Source organism: Anomaloglossus baeobatrachus, chromosome 5 (genome assembly GCF_048569485.1).
Source record: "Anomaloglossus baeobatrachus isolate aAnoBae1 chromosome 5, aAnoBae1.hap1, whole genome shotgun sequence".
In the NCBI taxonomy this organism is placed as follows: Eukaryota; Metazoa; Chordata; class Amphibia; order Anura; family Aromobatidae; genus Anomaloglossus; species Anomaloglossus baeobatrachus.
This window is the reverse complement of record NC_134357.1, coordinates 25,958,825-25,984,618: the sequence shown is the minus strand read 5'-3', so window position 1 is coordinate 25,984,618 and position 25,794 is coordinate 25,958,825. Positions and strand designations below refer to the sequence as shown.

Sequence of the window (25,794 nt, the reverse complement as noted above, 5' to 3'; positions counted from 1 at the left end):
TATTTTACAAAAACAAATAACTACGACGTTCTCAGGGACTTGTAGTTATATAGGATTTTTCTGTAAGAACACTAAGGTATAGATGGATAGATAGGAAACTGGGGAAGAAATAGTATATATAAAGCACCAAATAGTCTGCAATATTATGTAAAAAGCGTATGAGGTAAATTATGTATTTATTAAAAAAACTAAGGTACATAGAAAAGTATAAAAACACTTAAAAAGTTCATGAACAAACAATGGACAAACACAATCTACCCCAATGAGACATTTTGTTGATGGACAGAGAAACACATTAAAAATAAGGGATGGCCATGGGGTCTACATTCACCCCCTCAACAATAAAAGTACATTTTCCTTTTTATGCAAAAATATAAAACAAAAAACATATACTGTATCATATAAATGACTTAATAAGGTTATCCACTTCTTTTACATTGATGGCCTATCTTTAGGGTCTGACACCCGGCACCACTGCCGATCAGCGGTTCTCAGTGCTGGTGGCGGCAACAGACAAACGGAAATGCTCAGTTCCAAGCTGCCTTGTAAACTGATAGCAGCCGCAACCGAGTACTGCCTCCTATTGAATGGGGAGCGGATGTGAAGTACCCGGCCGTGTCCATTATCAATAGATGGGGCAGCTCCAGGACTGAGCATCTTCAGCTGCCGCCACTGCTATTGCCAGCAAATGATCGGCAGAGGTGCCAGTTGTTGGACCCTGGCCGATCAAACATTAATGACCTATCCTAAAGATAGGCCATCAGTGTAAAAGAGGGGCACAACCTCTTTAAGTCATTTATATGTTTTTTTTGTTTTATATTTTTGCAAAAACCAAGGGAAAACGTACTATTATTGTTGAAGGGGTGAGAATAGACCCCATGGCCATCCGTTATTTTTTTAATGTATCTAGGCCATCAATATAAAAGTAAAGGACAACCGCTTTAAGTCCTCAGAGAATAAAATTTACAAGTGATTGCCCTTTAAGAAAACTAAAGGCTATCGGTGCTCTCGCATTGTGCAATACTGGAACATTTGGCTTTTTCCAAAAGATTTGCCCCCTTGAGCAATTCCCCCTCCTCGCGCCTGGCAAAGTGACAGCACATATTCAGAATATGTACATATCTCTTAATGGATCAGCGTACATTTGCTATTACACTAGAGAAAGAATTCTTTTACGCTTGAGCAACGAGGTGAAACCAGAACGACTGGATAGTGGAAGGGCGAGAGAGATGTGTAAAAGGCCTGATAATTATCATAGAGGCTTTCAAGGAGCACTATACCTAGACTTCTCTACTTTCTATGTGGTGTACAATTATATTCTATTGTTCTCTGCTATCAGTTCTTTCAATTTGCTGTGGTAATTGAAAGGGATTACTATAGAAAGTCAATAAAAACTCCCTGCTACACCCCCTATGTTCTGCCACCTATTGCCAGTACTAAGAACCGAGAGAGATTTGCACTCATCATGTGGGCCAAATACCCCACTATAGTTCAGTTTGTTTTAGATGCAACAATACCTGTATACTTAGTCTATTTTTTTTCTACATAATAGGCATTGTTTTGTAAAAACTAAGGATTTTTGTGTTTTTAATAGTGATCAACAGAGAGCATGGTCGGCACTGCTCCATACTCGAGTTCTCGCCCTGCATGTTTCGCAGCTGGTAGCAAGCCAATAAACATACAAGGATTGTCTACTATACACGGTAATGCCGTAGCTATGTTGGCTACTGGCATTACTGTGATTGTCTGGCTGCATCTCGTCACTGAGTCTATATAAGACCTGGGGACGCGATGCTCAGCACACAAGAGCAGGGTTTGTACACTTGCACCCTTAAGGGTCTTTCATGTGGGTGTTTTTAGCATTGTCTATCTTAATAAAAAAAATTGTAAAAAAAAAGCATGAGGTGCCCTTATTTTTCATGACCAGGCAAGGTTAAGTAGACAGCTGGGGGTGGTATTATAAGGCTGGGAAGGCCCATGGGTTTTTTTTTGCCCTTTTCAGCCTAAAAATAGCAGCCTGCAGCCACCCCAGAATTGACGCATCACATTAGATGCTCCATTTCTGCCACTTCGTCCCGACTCTTCCTGATTGCTCTGGTGCGGTGGAAATTGGGGCAATATTCTTGAGGGTTGATGTCAGCTGGCATTATGTCCAGGGGTTAATGATGGGAAGTCCTCTATCAGACACCCTCATAGTAACCCAGTAAATGTAAAGTGAATTAACACAGACAAAAAAAATCTAATGATGGAGTTGCTGCATTTTGCTCTTTTTAGGCTGGTAAGGACCAAATAACCATGGACCTTCCCAGCCTGATACCAGTCCACAGCTGTCTGCTTTATTTTGGTTGGTAATCAAAACTGATGGGACCCCACACCATTTTTTTTTATTAATTATTAATTTACTTCCCAGTAGTAACCTAGTAGTCAGAGATGTGTCCATGCGTCTTCCCCATGCTGTTCCCATTCAATTAAAGCGCAGTTTTCATCCATTTCAGTGATTTTCCAGACTCCCTAGCCTCCTACAGGGGTTCTATCAGAAATATACTAGAGTTCAATATTGACATCCATTATACTCGTTAGTGGAATCAAACCCATCTAAGCAGGGCCGGCTCCAGGTTTTTGTGGGCCCCGGGCGGAAGAGTCCCAGTGGGCCCCATAAACACGCAGACACACACACATACACAGATACATACACGTACATATACCAAAAAGGAGGAAGGGCACCAACCCGTGGGATCTCCAGGTATACTATAAACTATGCCAAATTTGAAGAGAACTAAGGTATACCAGATACGGGATCACCACAAAATCATGTTATATAGAGAAATTACTTTATTGTGCAGAAAACCACATGTCTCCAAACCGGGAGCGTAGTACACACAAGGATTGGTTAAAAACACTTAAAAAAGCCTATGGCATAGTACACCAAACACATTGGGAAACATTAATATCAATATGTATAAATACACAACACAAATGGCTTCTCCTTATGCACAATAAATTTTTAAACAGTTATATATTATACGTGATACTTAGGCCCTATAAATCTGGTTAGTATTAAGTAACACCGTCAGTTCTAATATACCACAGAACAAAAGGTTAGACCACTATTAGCGGTCTGCATAAGATCCCCAAGGAACTATATCTATTATTGCTATGCTATGGAGAGACCCAGTATCGATCCTGAGGCCCTGAACAGTCTAGCAAGCTGTATAGTTCTGACTGTGTCAACACCAACATAAACAGACCAGAGTATTAGACCTGCACAGAGCATCGGTATATCCCAGTCTATATTCACCGTCTATAGGATTATAACACCACTAATAATATAGCGAGCTACATAGGATCCCCAAGGGATCATGCAAATAATTGCTTATGCTATAAAATAACACAGTGTGAAGTCCAGGGGTCCTGAGCAATTAGCTAGTTATCTCCTGTGACAGACAAGAGCATTATACCTGGTTAGGATATACCAGTCTATACTCACTATCCATAAGATATCACTATGATGGAAGGAGCCATGTAAATAAGAATGGCATAAGGAGAAGGGTTTCCCAATGGAATGACCCCACGCGTATCGCCACCTCTAAGGGTGGCTTCCTCAGGGGAAAGAGAAAAGCTGTGCATTACCTCCTCATGTGTCATATATAAGGAGAATGTATTAGCACTCACCAGTAACGCAGCTGGAGAGTCTCATGTGCTTGCAGCGTTCCGATGGCGGCCGCCATCTTGTTTGAGTCACGTGACATGAAAAGGTTCAACCCCCAAACTCATACTGCGCATGCGCCGACCGTCAAAGCGGGCAGTGCTCAAAAAAGTCATTATCGCATACCATTAGGTATGCTGGGTGTACATATCCAATGTGGCGGCGCTCAAATATAATATTTATTATCTATACGGAACTATACAGCGCCAGCAGATCTGATTTGCATCACATGACCAAAAGAGAACCACCCCCATCTCACACTGCGCATGCGCCGGACATAAATGCTTATAGCGCTATCAGACCGTATTCCTACCCGGCGCATAGCATTATAGATACCTCGTGCAAGCCCATTATGTAGGAGCACCTCTAATATTTACACACATGCAGGTTCATGCAGCGCAGGCGCAGGAAGTCAAAATTATTATTTCTCCATATGTGCCGCTGGTTCTGCACATACCATAGGACCCTATCAACAAGCATGGAGTAGATGGTGCATGCATAATATCATTAACCCTTTTTGGGGGGTATGATCCGATACGAATCAAATAGATTTCTGTTCCCAAATTACAAGCAAAATTTTTCGTTATTGATCGTGCCAAAAAATATATAGATACAAAGTATCACTTTACCCTCTTATAATGTACAATATTGAGCAGGTAATAAAGCCCATCTTGACAAATGCAAAAGTAATAATGCTGAATATTAGACCTTTGAGGGATATATTTGTAAACAAAATAAGTCTCTGACCCTTTCTCACAAGGAGACAAGGTCCAGGACACAGCTCTGGTCCCAACAGATTAACATGTTACCATGATAAGTACATGTATATGTATCATTAGTACGTAAGCGGAGTCAAATTTGTATCCATTAATACGCCCTAAAATTAAAGCAAACCAAAAGGATACTCAGTACATTATAGTGAGACAGGAAACTGAAATCCGGGAACTGAATACACAGTCCGGATAAGTGTATGTCTCCATATTCCATTGGTATATAGGTAGAGTGATATATCTATTTGGCGGACTATTATTTGCCCAAAAGGAAACCAAAGGATATCAGATATAATAGAGAGGTTATTTACAAGATCCAGAATTAGTGATATTAAAGCCTTGAGCTGAGCACTAGTCTCAATACGAATATGCAGTACCATAGAGGATTAGACCCCTGTTTGGGATAATTATTGACAACTCAAAGAGTAGATATACTAAATATATTGATCAAACCATCCTCAAAGGGAATGACGTTCATGTGCGACACAGAGAAATAGAGAAGCCACAGAACTGTGGAAATCAAATATGTATGGAGGAATCCTCACCTAAACATGTAAGGCTCCAAGGTCAGAACTATGTAAGAGATATTATTCAATAGTTTTGTATAGGACCTAGTTTGGTGGAAGTCCGATCCGACATAGCTATGGCAGTAGGTGACAAATGAGGACACCTATAGAGCATAACACTGAGTTCCAAGTCCATAGTTGTAATTCCTTCCTCTTTATAACATCAAGTTAAAGACCACAGTCCTTGTTTATCCTTTCTTTGCACGGACCATGCTCCGGTTGTTGTCACTATGATCCGGCCACAGCGTCTACAATACTCCATCAGGACGAGCCCAATGGTACCAAAATGGAGAAGAAGCGAGCCTGAGACTTCGGCCCGGTGTCCTCTTCGCTCCCCGTCCCCAATTTTCCTTCATCTTTATTGTTTTTCCTTCTTCTTCATTCGGTCAAACCGCTCTCCTTGACAAGTACAGGAGGCTAAAGAGAGAGGAGACAAACAGGATGAAAAAATATATGCAAACCCACAGTTTCAGATGATGTTATAGAACCCGGTGTAAAGCAACTCCTCGTTCAAACCATGTGGAGCCAAGCTCTTAAGGGTGTATATCCATCGGGATTCCTTCTGTAAGAGCTCCTTAGTGCAGTTCCCACCTCTGAGGTTCTGTTTGATGGAATCAACAATGATGACCTTAATTGAATTATATCGCCCCCCATGATGGGTAAGAAAGTGGGCAGCCACTGAGGTGAGCACTTTGCCCTTCTTGAGGTCCGTACTGGCCGTGTTAATATTAGAGAAGTGCTGCTGAACCCTCCTTCTTACCTCTTGTGTGGTTTCGCCAACATACACTTTAGGGCAGCTGCAAATAAGGACATAGACTGCATTCCTGGTCCGGCAGTTGTAATATGCCCCAGAAGTGATTCGCCTAGGAGGAATCGATAGGGAGATATGGACACACACACACTGCTCTGCTGCAGACATACATATAGACAGACACACACACACTGCTCTGCTGCATACATACATACAGACACACACACACTGCTCTGCTGCATATATACATACAGACACACACACACTGCTCTGCTGCATACATACATACATACAGACACACACATACTGCTCTGCTGCATACATACATACAGACACACACACACTGCTGTGCTGCATACATACATACATACAGACACACACACACCGCTCTGCTGCAGACATACATATAGACAGACACACACATACTGCTCTGCTGCATGCATACATACAGACACACACACACTGCTCTGCTGCAGACATACATATAGACAGACACACACACTGCTCTGCTGCATACATACATACAGACACACACATACTGCTCTGCTGCATACATACATACAGACAGACACGCATACTGCTCTGCTGCATACATACATGCATACATACAGACACGCATACTGCTCTGCATGCATACATACAGACACGCATACTGCTCTGCATGCATACATACAGACACGCATACTGCTCTGCTGCATACATACATGCATACATACAGACACGCATACTGCGTAGCATGCATACATACATACAGACACGCATACTGCTCTGCATGCATACATACAGACACGCATACTGCTCTGCTGCATACATACATGCATACACGCATACTGCTTAGCATGCATACATACAGACACGCATACTGCTCTGCTGCATACATACATGCATACATACAGACAGACACGCATATTGCTCTGCTGCATATATACATACATACATACAGACACGCATACTGCTCTGCTGCATACATACATACATACAGACACGCATACTGCTCTGCTGCATATATACATACATACATACAGACACACACACACTGCTCTGCTGCATATATACATACATACATACATACAAACACGCATACTGCTCTGCTGCATGCATACATACATATAAACACACACCTTGCTCTGCGGGGCCCACACACGCACGGGGGGACAGGGAGGGGCGGGGAGGGAGTGATGTCCCACATACTGATCAGGTCACGGTGCAGATGGGGCCCACACAGCGCTGGAGGGAAGCGATGTGCTGGGGGTCGCTGGCTGGCACTGTGACTCCTTCATCTGTGCGACTGAGCAGGACGCCGGGCGGTAGCTCCGCCCACAGATGATGCTCAATGCAGGAGAACATAGTGAACGCTGTGGTCTGCAGGCCTTAAAGGGCCAAAGGACTGCTGTCCCCGGAACTCGGCCCGGGGGCAGCAGAACTGACGAGGCCGAGTGGGCCCCCCAGCTCTCCAGGGCCCCGGCATTTGCCCGGGTATGCCGCGTGCTGACGCCGGCCCTGCATCTAAGCATCGCACCTGCTCGATACAAGTAATGAACAGTCAAGCATTTTAGTGTTTCCTCATCACTGTTTTTATTATTTTTCATGTCTTTACACATTTTGTTCAACTTTTTATTTCCATCTTTGTCCTACTTCGGAACCTATATGCCCTTAATCACTCATGTAAAACACTGTTGTGTATTATGCTTGTCAGTGATATATCCTTAAAGGCATCTAAGTGGGGGCATCTTTAGGCTTTGGACTCGACTCCACTTCAACCCTGACAGTAACATTTGGAGAAAGACTGTGTTTTGGTTTACAGAAATTATTATTATTATTATTATTAATAATAATAATGGTGTTTGTGTTTACAAGGCATGAGGGATGGCCATGGGGTCTTATACAACCCCTCAACTTTCCATAACTTCTCTTCATTAGTACTACATCCTTCATGCAAGCCAACCATGCACATGAATTAAATATCAAACAACATCTCTTCTCCTTGCTTCCAAGAGAGCTAATTATGCTGCGGCCATCTGCCAAAAGTTTATCTTTTGGGAGAATAAAGGAGAGATTATGTTGCAATCCAACATGCCAAATTCCTCTTGCCATTGATATCTGTTGTTAAAAGAGTTTGGAGACCCCATAAAGGTTTGGTTGTCTTTTCTCTTATGTGTATGGCCAGATTTCCCCTATGCCTACAATCTAAGTGCAATCATACCAACACAGGAACCGACATCAACGAGTGAAATCTTGTAGACACTCATGTAACCGTCCTCCACTCTGGCTAACTCAAAGAAGTCTAAAATTAGGGTCCTTTCTCTTTTAACTCCAAATGCCTTAATAGAATAAATTGGATTTTCTACCTCATTATAAAATCATCAATCATGACCCAAAAAGTCTGTGGTTCTGTAATTTAACCCCCTTACAGTGAGTGAAGTAAGTATTGAACACGTCACCAATTTTTTAAGTGAATATATTTTTAAAGGTGCTATTGACATGAAACTCTCACCAGATGTTGGTAATAACCAGGGATGATCGAATACCTCAAATATTCGGCTTCGCGAATATCCAATGAATAGGTCGCTGATATGCGAATATTCGATGCGCAATGTAAGTCTATGGGATGCCCGAATAGTTCCGAATAGTTGTTATTCGGGTTTCCCATAGACTTACATTGCGCATCGAATATTCGCGAATAGCGGCGACGTATTCAGCAAATATTCGCAAAGCAAAATATTTGAGGTATTCAATCATCCCTAGTAATAACCCATCCAACCCACATAGACAAAGAAATCAAACCATAGATATCCTTAAATTTAGTGATGTGTAAAAATGACAAATGACAAAGAGGAAAAGTATTGAACACGTTACTGAAATGTATTTAATGCTTCATACAAAAACCTTTATTGGTGATGAAGCTTCAAGACACCCCCTGTATAGAGACACTAGTGGCTGCATTGCACAGGTGTGATTTTGGGTCATTCTTCCACACAAGCACTATTGAAATCCTGAAGATTACCTGGGCTTCTGAGCTTTAGTTTCTTCCATACATTTTCTATTGGGTTCAGCTCCGGTGATCGGCTCGGCCATTGTAGCAGCTTTATTTTGTTTCTGTGAAACCAGTTGAGAGTTTCCTTGGCTGTGTGTTTGGGATCATTGTCTGCTGAATTGTCCATCGTCAATTCATCTTCATCTTCCTGGTAGATGGCAGCAGATTTTTATCAGGAATGTGTCAGGAAAATTGGTCCATTCATCCTTCCTTCTATATGAAATTTACAAGTGGCATATGCTGAAAAACAGCCCCACACCATGAGGTTCCCACCTCCACATTTCACTGTTGATGTTTTTAGTGTGATTTTCTTTTTAGCCTCCAAACATGGTGTGTATTATGGCATCCAAAGAGTTAAATTTTAGTAACATCTGACCAGACTATATTCTCACAGTATTTCAAAGGCTTGTCTAAATGTTGAGCAAACTTGAAATGCACTGGAACCTGTTTTTTTTCAGCAATGGAGACTTGCGTGGTGAGCGTGCATACAGGAGCGTGCATACAGGAGCGTGCATACAGGAGCGTGCATACAGGAGCGTGCATATAATCTTTGGAGGGGGAGCAAAGTACTTATTTTTTTCTTTGAAACAACTGTACTTGCTGATTCCAGATCTTTCTGTAGGTCTCCACAGGTGGTCCTTGGCTCTTGGATAACTCTTCTGATAATTCTTTACTCCTCTGTCTGAAATTTTACAGGGAACACCTGGTCATGGCCCGGTTTATGGTGAAATCATGCACATTCTACTTCTGGATTTTGGCCCCAGCAGTGCTCATTGGAACCTTCAGTAGTTTAGAAATTCTTCTGTAACCAGTGCCATCATTATGTTTTGCAATAATAAGGTTGCAGAGGTCTTGACACGGTTCACTAGTTTTACCCATCATGTGATGTTTTTTGTGTAGCACCTTGGTAACTAAACATATTTTTATAGGCCATCAGTTGAACCAGCTATTATTTTTAGATAAGTGGCAAGATTGCTCTCTAGTTATTGATAGATTTCAGCTGGTGTCATGACTTTCCATGTTTTTTTGCACATCTCTTTCTTCATGTGTTAATTCTTTTCCCTGTGTCATTTCTCATTATTACACATAACTTAATTTATGGACATCCATGGTTTAATTTCTTTGTATGTTTTGATTGGATGGGTCGTTACCGACATCTGGTGAAATATACCTTTACTGTAGAAATATATTTACTTAGAAAAGATGTATAGACAGTACAGACCAAAAGTTTGGACACACCAAGTCATTCAAAGAGTTTTCTTTATTTTCATGACTCTGAAAATTGTAGATTCACATTGAAGGCATCAAAACTATGAATTAAAACATGTGGAATGAAATACTTAAAAAAGTGTGAAACAACTGAAAATATGTCTTATATTCTAGGTTCTTCAAAGTAGCCACCTTTTGCTTTGATTACTGCTTTGCACACTCTTGGCATTCTCTTGATGAGCTTCAAGAGGTAGTCACCGGAAATGGTTTTCCAACAGTCTTGAAGGAGTTCCCAGAGATGCTTAGCACTTGTTGGCCCTTTTGCCTTCACTCTGCGGTCCAGCTCACCCCAAACCATCTCGATTGGGTTCAGGTCTGGTGACTGTGGAGGCCAGGTCATCTGGTGTAGCACCCCATCACTCTCCTTCTTAGTCAAATAGCCCTTACACAGCCTGGAGGTGTTTGGGGTCATTGTCCTGTTGAAAAATAAATGATAGTCCAACTAAACGCAAACCGGATGGAATAGCACGCCGCTGCAAGATGCTGTGGTAGCCATGCTGGTTCTGTATGCCTTCAATTTTCAATAAATCCCCAACAGTGTCACCAGCAAAGCCCCCCCCACACCATCACACCTCCTCCTCCATGCTTCACGGTGGGAACCAGCCATGTAGAGTCCATCCGTTCACCTTTTCTACAAAGACACGGTGGTTGGATCCAAAGATCTCACATTTGGACTCATCAGACCAAAGCACAGATTTCCACTGGTCTAATGTCCATTCCTTGTGTTCTTTAGCCCAAACAAGTCTCTTCTGCTTGTTGCCTGTCCTTAGCAGTGGTTTCCTAGCAGCTATTTTACCATGAAGGCTGCTGCACAAAGTCTCCTCTTAATAGTTGTTCTAGAGATGAGAAGGTGTGTCCAAACTTTTGGTCTGTACTGTATATATATATATATATATATATATATATATATATATATATATATTTGATTTTTTTAATCTTAGCATCCCAAAAGCCCAAAAGCCTGAACTTTTAGATTTTCACATCAATGTGTCTGTACGAGGGCTTGTTTTCTTTTGTATGAATTGTATTTTGTAATGGCACTATTTTGCTATACATATAGGATGTGAATTACTATTTGTTTTGGAAAATGCAAAAACAATACATACAGAAAATCCAAAACTTTTGAATTTTCTTTTTATAAATTACGGTATGCACACTTCTTATTTTCCATGGGTCAGTACAATTACGGCCATACCAAATCTATATATACTTTTCTTTACTACTTTAAGAATATGGCTACAGAAATGTGTTTTTTTGCAGACAAATCTATATGTTTTTTTTATGACACTATATGATTTTTTGATCAGTTTTCCTTCTGTTTTTTTTTTACTTATCTAAAAACTACAAATTTGTCATTTTTTTTAAATGTTCATAATTTGGGCAAAATGCCATACTATACCTAGAATTTTTCTTTTTGTTTATTTTTTTTTACTTGTTTTATATAATAATTTTTTCTTAACCACTTAACAATTTCAGGCCATACTGGTACGTCCTAAGTCATCAAGGTGTAATCACCTGCGGCTACTGCAGTGAGCTGGAGGTGATTCCTGCACATGTCAGCTGATTTGAACAGCTGACATATGTGCCTTGCAGGCGCAGGTGGATGCGCTGAGTTCAGAAATGCCCGATCTAACAAATAAAAAATCACCTTTTTTTGGACAAACTTTTGATTTTTTTTTAACCCCTTAGATAAAAGTAAACCTATATACGTTTGGTGTCTACGAACTCTTAACGACCTGTGGCATCACACCAACACATCAGTTTTACCATATAGTGAACATGGTGAATAAAATATCCCAAGAACAATCATGGAATTGCACATTTTTTGCAATTTTGCAATTTTTCTGCACTTGGAAGTTTTTTGCTGTTTTCCAGTAGAGTATTGGTTATAACTCATGGTTTCATTTAAAATTACAACTCATCCCACAAAAAACAAGCCCTTATATGGAAAGATTGACGGAAAAAGTTATGGCTCTCAGAAGAAGGGGAAGGGGAGAAAGGGGAGGAAGGGAAAAACGGAAAATTGTCCGGGGGTGAAGGGGTATTTTCATCCAGCTTGGGAACTTCTATGTGCTTCATTACTTATTAGTAATGAGGAGCGAGCGCTAAAAGCCTCGAGTACCAAATATAATGGAAGTCAATGGGAAACTCAAACAATATGGAAGCAGAACCCAGCCCCAAGTACCATTACCCCAATTGCCATCGCACCAGGGAAATTGGGAAGAGCTGGGGCGAAGGGGGCGAAGTGCTAGAATTGGCATGCCTAATGTAATGGGTCACTTTTGGGGTGGCTGCAGGCTGCTAGTTTTAGGCTGGGAAGGACCAAGTAACCATGGACCTTCCCAGCCTGATAATGCCAGCCCCCAGCTGTCTGCTTTACCTTACTTTTTCTGATGAAGTGAATGGAGCTGAGCTGCAATACCAGACAAAATCCATAGGCAATAGTGAGTGGTGCCATTGTGGAAAAAGGTTCTTTTTTGTGATTTTGAATACTCCTTTTAGCTCAGTGTCGGCTTTTGTATGGACATTTCTAGTTCAAGAACTATAAAAGTGATTAAGCTCCTTGTGAACTTAAATCTGCAAACTCACCTGTAAACTTTCAGCCATTGTGCCAGGATCATTTATGACCCTTTACGACAACAAGCTCTCAGGCCTGGCCATGGCTTTATGGGAAAATTAGGCAACAAAGGAGTATTTGTAAGATTCCTTCACAAGATAAGGATGTGACTGTGTAATTTGGAGTTTCAGTTTAGTGAGCTGGAAAGATTGTGTTGGATGTTGGATGCCATTTACAAAATTTAGGACACATTAGAGCGGAGGTGTAAATGGAGACTCCCGGAGTCCCCGACCCTAGTGCAATATCTGTAAAGGGGCCTCACCTACCATATTGATAGTGGCCTGTAAGACCCCTCAGACACCAGGGTCCAGTTCGAGTAGTAACATTACATGGAGTTTGTATGTTCTTCCCTGATTTTCGTTGGTTCTTCCGATTTATCCAGAGCCAAGAAAATTGTTTAACAGCAGCTGTATATTCATCTGATTCAATGGCCTAGTTACCCAGAGCTGCTGATGCCATAATGTTCGGTCTCTCTGATTTTGGGTTCAATATCATCACTATTGCCATATGATGGGCAGTACGGTGGCTTAGTGATTAGTAGTGTACGGTGGCTCAGTGGTTAGCACTCTATGATGGCAAATTGGTAAGCACTGTATGGTGTCTCAGTGGTTAGTGCCACAGGGTGGTTCAGTGGTTTGCACCCTATGGGGGCTCAGAGGTTAGCACTTTACGGTAGCTCAGTGGTTAGCACTGTATGATGGAAAAGTGGTTAGCACTGTATGGTGGCTCAGGGGTTAGTACTGTACGGGGGCTCAATGGTTAGTACTTTATGGTGGCTGAGTGGTTAGTACTATACAGTGCCAGAAAAGAGAGGAAGAATTCAGCTCACCCCTCTTCACTCCCGATCTTACCTCTGGTGCACGGAAACACCCTGACCTGGGTGAAAACACATGGAGAAGAAAAAAGGAGGATTTCCAGCAACTCCAGGAGAGAATCGGCTTAAAATCAATTTCTTTATTGGTAATAAAAATCTTCCATCAATCAATACAAGACAAAAATACAGAGGCAAATAGGACAGAGGAGCAATTTCCTACACGTTTCGACCTGTAAAGGTCTTAATCATGGAAGTACTATACAGTGGTTCAGTGGTTCGCCCTGTATGGTGGCTCAGTGGTTTGCACTGCACGATGGCTCAATGGTTAGCACAGTATGGTGGCAAATTGGTTAAAACTGTACAGTGGTTCAGTGGTTAGCACTGTATGGTGGCTCAGTGGTTAGCACTATATGGTGACTCAGAGGTTAGCACTGTATGGTAGCTCAATGGTTAGCACTGTACTGTGGAAAAGTGGTTAGCACTGTACGGTGGCTCAGTGGTTTGCATTGTATCGTAACTAGTGGTTAGCACTGTATGGCGGCTCAGTGGTTAGTACTTTACGGTGGCTCAGTGGTTAGCACTGTACAGTGGCTCAGTGGTTAACACTATTGCAGCACTGGATTCCTGGGGTCAAATCCCACCAAATACAATATCTACAAGCAGATTGTATGTTTCCCTCATGTTTCCGCCGGGTTCTCTAGTTTCCTGCCATACTGCAAAAACATACTGATAAGATACTCAGGTTGTGAGCCTCAACAGGGACAGTGATGATAATGTCTGTACAGCGCTACAGAATATGATGGCGCTATTTAAGTGAGTACAATAAATAAACACATTTGCCAAAAGTCACTTAATACAGGACACCTCCGCCTTAAATAAAAATCAGTAATGTGATATGACAAGGAAGAGAACCGAACTTCACGTATAATCTACGTGTCAACACGCGGCGCATTGTCTGAGGACGGGAACTGTCAACAAAGCAACTCAATCGTCCGTCCCCCGAGTGTGAACCTGCGCCGAGAGCCAGATCTCCGCAAATACACAAAAGAAATCAATGACTTATTATTAACTTTCCCCGTGTTTACTTCATCGCACCGACTTATCTCCACATCGTTATGCACAGATCATCTCCTGACATCGGTCTGCTGTTACTGGGGTCATAATCTACATGACCTATATCAGACACAAGAACTTTAAGACCAATTTATAAAGAAGCCAAAAAAATGTATCAAGAAGATTGTAGGAGAAAACATGGGGAACATAAAATCTCATCCAGAAATACTGTGAGATTGAGAAACCATTCTAGATATCGGGCCACCGACAATTCTTGCTAGAGAAGATCATGCGGGCTGAACCATTGTCTCTTACAGCAGTACCATCAAAATAGTGATCACAGGATAAGTAAAAGAGGGATCAAGACTGATGGAGCAACAAGCCATAAAATCAAAGGGTGTGACGGGTGACAGACAGTCATGTGGTTTCTGGCAATAGAAGGTCACAGTGTTTGGCTGCTCAGAATGCTTCCTGACTTTCCATTGTTCCTGCTGTCAGTATTCATTGGTATAGGTAGCTTTCCTGCTGGGTTTTCATCTCTTCCCCTTTAGGACCCAGTGGAGCTCGTCTTCCACCCAACTGCTGATCATCAGTATTCTCTTGGTGCTTAAATACTCCCTTCTTCCCTGGACTGGTGCTGCTGATATTATTCAGTTCATTCAATCTCTGGTTGCAAGCAGGTGACTTGCCCTCATCTATAGTATCATTGCTGAACTTCTGCCTGAGTCATCTGTGGATAAGTAGTTCACGCTTTTCCCCCCAGTTCCTCCTTGTGTCTTCCTTTAGTGCTTAGTGGGGTTGACAAAGAGCTCATCCCTCCTGTTCCCTATTTAGGATCTAGCACTAGGGGTACCTAGGATCAGGTATCCGGCTCGGCGCATAGGTGTGGAACCTATCTAGGGTGCTGAGGAACCCCAGGGACCAGCTGTAAGTTTGGTCAGAGGTCACCATCATCTCCCCTTTTCCTAGACCCAGGGGTCCCCTTCCCTTACTTTTTTCCTCTCGATTGCTATTTCTCCGTACCTAGTTTGACAAAGGGTAACTGTATGAGAGCTTGGATTTTTTTTAGAGTTGTACGTGTGTCTGATACATAGATGAACTGGCTGCTCATCTTTCCTACCTACCTGTTCACTTTTACTGTTGCGCCCCCCTCAGTGCCAATTAAGTATTACACAATTTTTTCTTGGAATTCATAGAGTTGAGCAAAAATTATTTCCAGAGCCCTGGTCCAACAGCTATGTTGGTTGACCTTGACCGTTGGTTGTCCATGACCATCAGACCAAGGCTGTATGAAAATCCTCCGGCCTGCCGACATCCCTACCACCTTTCCTATGTAGCACAACGTCATGCATGAATTGCACCACAATGATGACATGGAGCAACTTAGCAATCAGAAGAGGAAGAGGAGGGGAAGTCGGCAGGTCGAAGAAGGCTTAAAGGTTTCTGTTCCGGCAGCCTCTGACTACCAAAGTGGCAGATGGACTGAGGTACTGGAAATCTATTTAGTTGACTTTACTAATTCATGAATGTTCAGACAAAAAAGAAAGACTTACATGCCAAAGCTTGCAACTAAAAAACTAAAAAAGCAAAAAAATTCTAAATATTATTTTAGGTAATTTGCATATCAGAATGGCCATTCTCATACCTGCCCAGTGGCCACGTCACGGTAACCTCATTGTACTGGGTCCTTCTCTATATTACTACCTCTTTCATGGTTTAAAAACCACATATACTGTATTTTGGAAAAGAGAGACCCAACATTAAAGGATAAAAACACCTGTGGCTATGGGGAAGGAGGGCCTGGAAGCATGGTCAGTCAAATGGACATAATCCACACACAGGTAGGGCCCAGAACAATGAGGTTGCCGTGACATGGCTACTTGGCAGGTATGAAAATGGCCATTCTGATATTCAAAATGCCTCAAAAAATATTTAGAATTTTTTTTTTGTTTTTTTAGTTGTAATTCATGAATTTACCTGGTCCCCCAGAGAGGAGTGAAGACCCTCTATGGTATAAGCGACAGCTCAGTGTTTAGGTCACAAGGTAAAGTGATTCCTGGAACAGAACAGGCTTTGATCTTTCTTTCAGAAAATAGTGATGTCTAAATACGTGGTTGTATGAATGCGCCCTTTATGATTCCTCAAACTGATGCCCTGGAACAAAGTAAAACACTTTGGCCATATTGGTTTCGGGGTTGTCCCAAAGGAAACTGTATATTTGGATATTTTTTACATTAAGATTTTTTTCCTATAATTTATTTTTTTTTATGAGATTTTTAAAATTAACAGAAAAATGTTACAATGAGGTTTGGGGTTCTAGTGTTAGGAGACATTCGTGCACTGTGGTCCAACCTCGGAAGGCAAAGCATGGACCAGCCGCAGCTCTCACAGCCTCATAGGAATATATGAAGCAGTCTCGCTCCAATCGGGAGACCCATGGTCCTTTGGTACATTTTGGTCTGAGACTGAATTGATGTGCACAAATTATTATTATTTATTATTATAGCGCCATTAATTCCATGGCGCTTTACAAGTGAAAGAGGGTATATGTACAACAATCATTAACAGTACAAAACAGACTGGTATAGGAGGAGAGAGGACCCTGCCCGCGAGGGCTCACAGTCTACAGGGAATGGGTGATGGTACAATAGGTGGGGACAGAGATGGTTGCACAGTGGTCTACTGGACTGAGGGCTATTGTAGGTTGTAGGCTTGTTGGAAGAGGTGGGTCTTCAGGTTTCTCTTGAAGGTTTCCACGGTAGGAGAGAGTCCGATATGCTGAGGTAGAGCGTTCCAGAGAATGTGGGAGGCACGGGAGAAATCTTGTATGCAATCGTGGGAAGAGGACATAAGAGTGGAGAAGGAGATTTTGTGAGGTTCTGCAAACGTGTGTCATGCAATGTTCGGCTTTGCATGCACCGGGTGGCATTGCGTCGTCAGACTCTGTTCACACCACAGAGTCTGACAAGCAACCTGAGGCTTCTCAATTGTTGAGCCAGGATAGGGCATCAGCTTATTCAAGCTCACTGGTATTCAGCTCTGTAGGAATTAATTCTTGCAGACTGGTGAGCGGGAACTAAGAGGTCAGATTGCTAATTGCCAAGTGCAGCTGCCTCCTTACAATTTAAGACACGGCTTCCTTCCTTTATGTGCCGATTATAGCTGCAGCATATGCTCCAGCGATCCTGGTCTTGGTGACTTTCCTGTATGTGGTGATCTGTGTTGCGATCTTGAGTGGTGTGAGTGTTCCCCTGTTGTGCTTTACTTCCTTACTTTTTTCGTTGTTCCCCGGTACACATATTGTCTCTCCTGTGTGTTTAGAGTGCTGTGTGTACGAGTTTTCGTTCTCCCTTGTCCGTGTCATTTTGTGGGGTTTTGTTATTGTGTTTTCTGGCCCACCCCGAGGGTGTGGGAGAAGGGAGTAAGATCAAGACACAAACAGGAGTTAGGGGCACGCTGGGGGCACGGACCTGGCTACCATCAAACCTACCTCTAAGATAAGGGACATCCCATGGTCTCAAGACTGAGGGCCAGCCTAGGGGCCCCTGTCCTGTTATTACATACCCCGTGAAAATGTGTGAATGAGGCCTTTGGGTTCTGATCACAACAAAAAAAATGCAGTAAAAAAGTTTAATAAAAATGTCTTGGAAGCGGTAGGGGAGAGAGGAGCTGGAGCTGTTGTTTTGGGTACAGGTTGTGACAGCAATAAATGCTAGTATGGGATGATAATAGGTAGGTGACAGGTTCTTCGTTAGCTGCTGCTTGAAAAATTTTGCAAAAAAGTAACTGCACATCCGTTGTAGTCATATCTTGTTTTTTGCAGAGTCATTGCTGAAATCAGTTCATCAGAGAAAATCATATCTCAAAATGCGATCTACCACGACAAGTGACTAAGCGAACGGTGACATTCCCGTCCACAGCGGCTTATAAATACGGCGATCTGTACATGAAACTTGATGAAGATTGCACTGGAGTAAAATGCACAAAATTCATGGAAAGATGTGCGCCTCTTAACCCCTTCACGACCTAAGACATACTGATACAAAGACCATATCTGTCCCTTTCATGCTGGCTTGTGCGATGAGCCCGCATGTTTACCTGCACATGTTGGCTGATCTGAACAGCCATCATGTGTATCACGGGTGTGTCACGTGTGACAGACAGTCATGTGATTTCTGGCCATAGAAGGTCACAGCTTCTGGCTGCACAGAATGCTCCCTGACTTTCCATTGTTGCCTCTGTCAGTATTCATTGGTATAGGTAGCTTTCCCTTTTGTACTCAGCAGGAGCACGCCTTCCACCCAGCTGCTGCTCATCAGTATTCCTTTGGTGTTTAAATACCCCTTCCTTCCTTGGACTGGTGCTGGTGATATTTTCAGTTCCTTCAAGCCTTGGTTTCAAGCAGGTGGCTTGCACTCCTCTGTGATATAGTTGCTGAAGCTTTGCTGAACTTCTACCGGTGTCATCTGTGGATAAGTAATTCATGCTTTCTCCCCCGTGTGTCCTCCTTGTGTCTTCTATCGTTGTTTACTGGGGTTGACAAAGCGCTCATCCCACCCGTTCCCTATTTAGTTCCCCGTACCTAGCATAACAATGTGCTTCTAGCAGTGGCGGGCAGATCGGAGATCCACCCGCGCCTGTTAACTAGTAAAATCCACTTGTCAATCTCTGATAGTTGGATTTAATGTGTGCCAGTGGGGAGTGCATCATTCATCGGTGGCCCTGTAGCGTGATGGCGGGGGTACCGATAATTTATAATGACAGCCAGGTGTCAGCTGATGACTAGAGAGGAGCAGACTCGTAGAAATTCAGTTTGGCGGGTAGAGACGAACTTTAAGATCAGTTTGGGACCCAAACTTGACCTGAACCCCAATGGAAGACATTAACTGTGAAGGTCAACTCTCTGCCCACATGCAGCCAGCCATAAACAGATCTCTTCCGGGGACGGGTGGACGGGGTTTTCATTTTTTTTGGGGGTGCACACTATATCCAATCACGCTGTTGTTACCCCCAGTGCGAACCATTCAAACACTGTAAGCGGCTCACCCCGGTGTGAGCACAGAGCATACCCGAGCACAGCGATGCTCGCGAGAGTGGTTTGCATACACAAAGCACCCAAATTCTGTTTTGTTTTTTTTTGTAAAATGCGTGTTTGGTACAAGCACCAAACCTCGGGATCACTAATCTCTACTGATGATCCTAATGTCTGTCGTGACGTAATGTACAACAGAAATCACAATCTCCTGTGAATGTCGCTTATAGCCGGCGTTCACAGGAGATTGGGATTTTTGCTGTACAGAACATTGCTAAAGCTGATGCTGACACCTTGCATTGTACAGCACAAGCAATCAGACAACCACAGCTTCAAAGTGACTAGTAAAAAGAAATAAAAGTGTAAAAAAAAAGTTGTGAAAAAAGGACATAAAAAAACACAAACGTTCAAAACACCCCCTTTTGTCCCATTGAAAATAAAACAATAATAATAATAATAATAATAATACAAATATATAGTATCGCCAAGTTCATAACTGCCTGATCTACCTAAATATAAAATCAATTACTCTGATCAGTAAATGGCGTAACAATAAAAAGAAAAATCAAAATGCCATTAAATTGTGTTTTTTGGTCGCCGCAACAGTTCAATAAAATGCAATGACATGCGATCAAAACAGCACAATTAATTACCCCAATATGGAAAAATTAAAAACATCAGCTCAAGACACAAAAAATTAGCCCTACACAACCGCAGATCGAAAAACATGAGGATGTTACGGATCTCGGAAAATAGCGCCAAAAGCGCAGGTTGTTTTTTTTTTACAAATTTCTGAATTTTTTTCACCCCTTTAAAAAAACTATACATGTTTGGTATCTATGAACTCGTATTAAAATGAGGAACCATAATGCCAGGTCAGTTTTACCATATAGGGAATATGGTTAATAAAAAACCCTAAAACACATTGTGGAATTGCAATTGTAATTTCACCGCACAATTTTTTTTCCCATCTTCCAGTACAGTATGGGGCAGAATGAATGGAGTCACTCAAAAGTAAAGCTCGTCCCGCAAAAAACAAAGCCTTAAGCCCGCTTTACACACTACAATATATCTTTCGATGTGTCGGCGGGGTCACGTCGTAAGTGACGCACATCCGGCATCGTAAGTTACATTGCAGTGTGTGACAGGTACGTAAAACATTCATCGCACGCACGTCGTTCATTCCTCATGAATTGAACGTCAGATTGTTCATCGTACCCGGGGTAGCACACATTGCAGTGTGTGACACCCCGGGAACGATGAACAGATCTTACCTGCGTCCTGAGGCTCTCGGCCGGTAATGCGGAAGGAAGGAGGTGGGCGGGATGTTTACGTCCCGCTCAGCTCCGCCCCTCCGCTTCTATTGGCCGGCTGCCGCGTGACGTCGATGTGACGCCGAACGTCCCTCCCACTCCAGGAAGTGGACGTTCGCCGCCCACATCGAGGTCGTATGGACGGGTAAGTACGTGTGATGGGGGTTAATCATTTATGCGGCACATTCAACTAAATTGAAGGTGCCGCACATACGATGGGGGCGGTTACGATCGCATACGATATCGTATGCAGAATCGTAACATGTAAAGCAGGCTTTATATAACTATATTGGTGGAAAAACAAAAAAGTTATGGCTCTTGGAAGAAGGGGAGGAAATAAACAAAACAAAAAATGGAAAATTGCCGGGAGGTGATGGATCTAAAAGAATTTAGGGTATCTTGTCAGTTGTCATGCGTCGCTGCAGGAAAAGTGCTTTTGTCAGGGGGTGTCGCACTAATACATCCATATTTGCTCTCGGCTAAACTCTGACTACTTTTCAAAGTGTTGTCACAGCTTCCTCGGAACGGCGTACAACCTCCAAAAAGTTGCAAAATGTCTGCACATCTATAAATGGCGCAACAATTTTTGCAACTTCTCAAACTTTTACGCCAGACTTCTACTGAAAACTGATGAATTTGCCCCATTGATTTAGCAGGGGCAGAACTATAGGGGTGCAGAGGAAGGACGAGTCCTCGAGGTTAGGGGGATCCAATGGCACCACTGACATTTAAGGGGTATTCACACATTATGTCCAAATTATATTGAGAGGAGCGTGCCTTAACAATTTTCAAACTTTCATAAAAGTGAATTGAGAGAGTCGCAGTCACCTTTCCATTCATGGTGGTGTGAGGTTGAGGTGGAGCAGCCATATACAGTTGTGCTCAAAAGTTTACATTTAAAAGTTTACAGATTTTTTGCTTTCTTGGCCTTTTTTTTCAGAGAATAAGAATGATAACACACAATCTTTTTTTCCACTCATGGTTAGTGATCGGGTGAAGCCATTTATTGTCACTACTGTGTTTTCTCTATATATATCATAATGACAACCAAAAAACATCTAAATGATCCTGATCAAAGTTCCCATCCCCCAGTTCTTAACACCGTATATTGCCCCCTCTAACATCAATGACAGCTTAAAGTCTTTTGTGGTAGTTGTGGATGAGGCTCTTTATTTTCTCAGATGGTAAAGCTGCCCATTCTTCTTGGTAAAAAGCCTCCAGTTCTTGTAAATTCCTGTGCTTTCTTGCTTGTGTTCTCCTCAGAGTGGCTCAATGATATTGAGTTCAGGAGACTGAGATGGCCACTCTAGAGCCTTGACTTTGTTCTGCTGTAGCCAATGACAGGTCAACTTGGCCTTGTGCTCTGGATCGTTGTCATGTTGGAACGTCCACGTACGTTCCATGCGCAGCTTCCGGGCTGATGAGTGTAAATTTGCCTCCAGTATTTGCTGATAACGTGCTGCATAGTGATGAGCGAGCATGCTTGTAACTACTCGGTACTCGCACGAGTATCACTGTACTCGGGCTGCTCGGCGGGTACCGAGTAATTTTGCAATACTCGTGCTTTACTCGTGGTCTTCATCCCTGCATGTTGGCGCTCTTTTGAGAGCCAGCCCTCATGCAGGGATTGGCTGGCAGACCACTGCAATGCCACAGCCCTGTTAGTTGTGGAATTGCAGTGATTGGCCGGCCTGCACAGCGTGACCGAGCCTTTATACCGGCCGGCGCGCTGTGCTCTGTACACAGCCATCTCATATTCCCTGCTTTCCACGCCCACAGGCGCCTATGATTGGTTGCAGTGAGACACGCCCCCACGCTGAGTGACAGGTGTCACACTGCACCCAATCACAGCAGCCGGTGGGCGTGTCTATACTGTGCAGTAAAATAAATAAATAAATAATTAAAAAAACAGCGTGCGGTTCCCCCCAATTTTAATACCAGCCAGATAAAGCCATACAGCTGAAGGCTGGTATTCTCAGGATGGGGAGCCCCACGTTATGGGGAGCCCCCCACCCTAACAATATCAGTCAGCAGCTGGCCAGAATTGCCGCATACATTAGATGCGACAGTTCTGGGGCTGTACCCGGCTCTTCCCGATTTACCCTGGTGCGTTGGCAAATCGGGGTAATAAGGAGTTATTGGAAGCCCATAGCTGCCAATAAGTCCTAGATTAATCATGTCATGCGTCTATGAGACACCCTCCATGATTAATCTGTAAGTTACAGTAAATAAACACACACACCAGAAAAAATCCTTTATTAGAAATAAAAAACACACACATATACCCTGGTTCACCACTTTAATCAGCCCGAAAAAGCCCTCCTTGTCCGGCGTAATCCAGGATGATCCAGCGTCGCATCCAGCGCTGCTGCATGGAGGTGACCGGAGCCGCAGCAGACACAGCCGCTCCGGTCACCTCCACACAGCAAATGAACACAGCCGCGCGATCAGCTGCTGTCACTGAGGTTACCCGCTGTCACCGCTGCATCCACCGGTGGCCGCGGGTAACCTCAGTGACAGCAGCTGATCGCGCGGCTGTGTTCATTTGCTGTGTGGAGGTGACCGGAGCGGCTGTGTGTGCTGCGGCTCCGGTCACCTCCATGCAGCAGCGCTGGATGCGACGCTGGATCATCCTGGATTACGCCGGACATGGAGGGCTTTTTCGGGCTGATTAAAGTGGTGAACCAGGGTATATGTGTGTGTTTTTATTTCTAATAAAGGATTTTTTCTGGTGTGTGTGTGTGTTTATTTACTGTAACTTACAGATTAATCATGGAGGGTGTCTCATAGACGCCTGACATGATTAATCTAGGACTTATTGGCAGCTATGGGCTGCCAATAACTCCTTATTACCCCGATTTGCCAACGCACCAGGGCAAATCGGGAAGAGCCGGGTACAGTCCCAGAACTGTCGCATATAATGTATGCGGCAATTCTGGGCGGCTGTTGGCTGATATTGTTAGGGTGGGGGGCTCCCCATAACGTGGAGCTCCCCATCCTGAGAATACCAGCCTTCAGCCGTATGGCTTTATCTGGCTGGTTTTAAAAATGGGGGGAACCGCACGCCGTTTTTTTTAATTATTTATTAATTTTAATTATTAATTTTAATTATTTATTAAATAATTAAAAAAAACGGCGTGCGGTTCCCCCCATTTTTAAAACCAGCCAGATAAAGCCATACGGCTGAAGGCTGGTATTCTCAGGATGGGGAGCTCCACGTTATGGGGAGCCCCCCACCCTAACAATATCAGCCAACAGCTGCCCAGAATTGCCGCATACATTATATGCGACAGTTCTGGGACTGTACCCGGCTCTTCCCGATTTACCCTGGTGCGTTGGCAAATCGGGGTAATAAGGAGTTAATGGCAGCCCATAGCTGCCACTAAATCCTAGATTAATCATGTCAGGCGTCTCCCCGAGATTCCTTCCATGATTAATCTGTAAATTACAGTTAAAAAACACACACATCCGAAAAATCCTTTATTAGAAATAAAAAACACTAACAAAGTCCCTCATTACCAATTTATTAACCCCGACAAACCCTCCATGTCCGGCGTAATCCACGGACTCCGGCGTCGCGTCCAGCTCTGCTGCATGGAAGTGACAGGAGCTGCAGAAGACACCGCCGCTCCGGTCACCTCCACGCAGCTAATGAAGACAGCCGTGCGATCAGCTGAGCTGTCACTGAGGTTACCCGCTGTCACTGGATCCAGTGACGGCGGGTAACCTCAGTGACAGCTCAGCTGATCGCGCTACTCACCTCATTTGCTGCGTGGAAGTGACCGGAGCGGCGGTGTCTTCTGCAGCTCCGGTCACCTCTATGCAGCAGCGCTGGATGCGACGCTGGAGCATCCTGGATTCCGGCGGACATGGAGGGCTTTTTGGGGCTGATTAAAGTGGTGAACCAGGGAATGTGTGTGTGTATTTTATTTCTAATAAAGGATTTTTCGGGTGTGTGTGTTTATTTACTGTAACTTACAGATTAATCATGGAAGGTGTCTCATAGACGCCTGACATGATTAATCTAGGATTTAGTGGCAGCTATGGGCTGCCATTAACTCCTTATTACCCCGATTTGCCAACGCACCAGGGTAAATCGGGAAGAGCCGGGTACAGCCCCAGAACTGTCGCATCTAATGTATGCGGCAATTCTGGGCGGCTGCTGACTGATATTGTTAGGGTGGGGGGCTCCCCATAACGTGGAGCTCCCCATCCTGAGAATACCAGCCTTCAGCCGTATGGCTTTATCTGGCTGGTATTAAAATTGGGGGGACCGCATGCCGTTTTTTTTAATTATTTAATTATTTATTTCACTGCACAGTATACACACACCGGCTGCTGTGATTGGGTGCAGTGAGACAGCTGTCACTCAGTGTGGGAGCGTGTCTCACTGCAACCAATCATAGGCGCCGAAAAGCAGGACAGCAGGGAATAGGAGATTGATTAATGAGCGGCCGGCTTTTTCAAAAGAGGAAAAGCCACCGGAGTTTGAACAGCTGTGCAGCGCCGCGGCAGTGATCGGGGAACGGTAAGTAAGAGAGAGGGGGGAGAATGACCGACAGACTGTGAGAGGGGGACAGACAAGACAGAGAGAGACAGACCGATGGACTGAGGGAGATAGAATAAAAAAAAAAAAATGACCGACATCGCTAGTAAAAAGCACAAAACGTGCGTTTTGGACATCGGAGTGCCACACAAGGTTTTCATGTAAAATCTTTCATGTATTAATCTCAAAAAGTAACATACACCAGCTCTATCTCACTATTGGGTATGTGCCCTTAACATTTCCGCCATGAAAATTCATTTTGGTGTCATTTTGGAAGGTTTTCTGGTGAGTCCGTAAAAATGGCGTAAAACTCGGACAAAATT

The 25,794-nt window shown here is 43.3% G+C and overlaps 1 protein-coding gene across 1 annotated transcript in view; it reads left to right on the top strand.

The window, feature by feature from the left end:
* SCNN1A (sodium channel epithelial 1 subunit alpha) overlaps positions 1 to 25,794 on the top strand; it is a 108,710-nt gene that overhangs the window by 545 nt on the left and 82,371 nt on the right. The gene's annotated exons all lie outside the window — the stretch shown is intronic.